Below are 2,260 nucleotides of genomic sequence, written 5' to 3' on the forward strand. Positions count from 1 at the left end.
TCTGAGTGTGTGATATGAGCTGAGTGTGTGATATGAGCCTGAGTGTGTGATATGAGCCTGAGTGTGTGATATGAGCTGAGTGTGTGATATGAGTCTGAGTGTGTGATATGAGCTGAGTGTGTGATATGAGCCTGAGTGTGTGATATGAGTCTGAGTGTGTGATATGAGTCTGAGTGTGTGATATGAGCTTCACTGAGCTGTTGAACTGGGATTCTGACTGAGCTTCTCATTTCAGCGTCTGACGGTTCTGGAAGGCCCAACCAACGTTTCGCCACCTAAGATAAGACCGGGATTACAGTAAATACTGTGTAATGCACCGTAAGTCACTTTGCTGTATACCTACCCTGCAGAGAGATTCCTCTCAGTACCGGTAATTCATCACTCTTCTGCACTCAGTGTGTGTACAAATTAAATTGAATTGAATTATTTTTGCACTTCTTACCAACTGTGAACAACTGGGTACACAGTTAGGCACCAGAAATGAGGCCTGTCATGTTTGCTTGTGGTGGCTGTGTTAGTGGCTTGGATAAAACAGAACCTGACGATGGCAGGCTATCCGCATAGCTGCAGAGAGGAGGAGGGCAATACTTTGAAGAACAATTGCGGTTGTCAGCACAGATGTAGCTGGCTACACTGGTTAACATTACATATTCTTAAACTAAATAAAACAACTCACATTTTACATATTGTGTTATTCATTCACACCGTACCACTGTATTTATGTACATACTCCTCATCGTGTACCATTTTCCCATGGCATAATTTAAGTTTCCAATCTGAGAGAGGCAGTGACTGCACTTCTGTCATCCGCCATTAAGTTGTTCTTGACAGTTTTTCTTGAAAGGATTGATGGGATTTTTTCCAGTCGGAGCACGCATGGATGCACACTTCTAATTCTGATCAAATGGAGTGCGCATCCGGGTACTTCATCCGTGCTCCGCACTACCGCACTTCGTTTTGGACTCGCACCCCGGTTTGGCTATGCGCACTCAGAGCATGGAAGTATGTGGTTTGGGATACAGACAATGAGTTACTCCACTGATTTAATGTGTCTCAGTCTCCACACTGGAGTTTCCATGGTTACATTATGACCTCACAGGCCTTTCCTGCAGCTCCTGGAGTTCTGGCTCCACCCTGCAGGCCTGTAGATCTGTACTGGAGCCTGGATCCAGAGCAGAGTTTAATCACCCTGTACTGCTGTCTTTACAGGAGAGGAGCTGGAGGAGAGCTACAGCAAGAGGATCCCACACACACACGCACACACACGGACATATACACCTGTTTTTTAATCATTATAATCTACAGCTGGTGACAGTCTGGAGCCCCCTAAATTGATCATTCTGATTTTTGTATAAACTAAACTGGTCGACCCTACAAAATTTTTGGCCACAAATTTCGGCAAGAAGCTCTCATTACATTACATTACAGGCATTTAGCAGACACTCTTATCCAGAGCGACTTACACAACTTTTACAAGGCATTTTTTTTTAGTGTGGTTGCCTTAAGCAAACACACTATTATTATTGCACATATTCTTTATTATTAGTGTGGTTGCCTTAGGCACCTAGAACTCCATAGCAACCACCTAGCAACACCCTAGCAAACACCTGGAACACCATAGCAACCATCTAGCAACACCCTAGCAACCACCTGTAACACTATAACAACTGCCTAGCAACACTATAGCAACCACCTAGCAACGTGCTAGCAACTACCTAGAATACCCTAGCAACACCCTAGCAACTGCCTATAACTCCATAGCAAATGCCTAGCAACACCCTAGCAACTGCCTATAACTCCATAGCAACCACCTAGCAACATCCTAGCAGCCACCTAGAATACCCTAGCAACACCCTAGCAACTGCCTATAACTCCATAGCAAATGCCTAGCAACACCCTAGCAACTGGCTATAACTCCATAGCAACCACCTAGCAACACCCTAGCAACCACTTGGAACACCAAAACAACTGCCTAGCTACACCCTAGCAACCGCCTAGAACTCCATAGCAACCACCTAGCAACATCCTAGCAACCACTTAGCATACCCTAGCAACCACCTAGCAATGTCCTAGCAACCACCTGGAGCTCAATAGCAACTACCTGAAACTCCATAGCAACCACCTAGCACCACCCTAGCGACCGCCTAGAATTCCATGAAACCACTTAGAACTCCATAGAACCACCTAGCAACACCCTAGCAACTGCCTCAGACATCATAGCAACTACCTACCACTGTTCACTCCGTTCAGCACAAAGTCG

General features: G+C 45.4%; 1 long non-coding RNA gene across 1 annotated transcript; it reads left to right on the forward strand.

Annotated features, from left to right (window-relative positions):
* The first annotated feature begins 256 nt into the window (after positions 1-256).
* Positions 257-1,343, forward strand: LOC135246615 (uncharacterized). The gene is made up of 2 exons (XR_010327807.1): positions 257-318; positions 1,210-1,343. It is a non-coding gene; the product is annotated as an uncharacterized LOC135246615 (long non-coding RNA).
* Positions 1,344-2,260: the final 917 nt, after the last annotated feature.

Source organism: Anguilla rostrata, unplaced genomic scaffold, assembly GCF_018555375.3.
Source record: "Anguilla rostrata isolate EN2019 unplaced genomic scaffold, ASM1855537v3 scaf0577, whole genome shotgun sequence".
Lineage (NCBI taxonomy): Eukaryota > Metazoa > Chordata > Actinopteri > Anguilliformes > Anguillidae > Anguilla > Anguilla rostrata.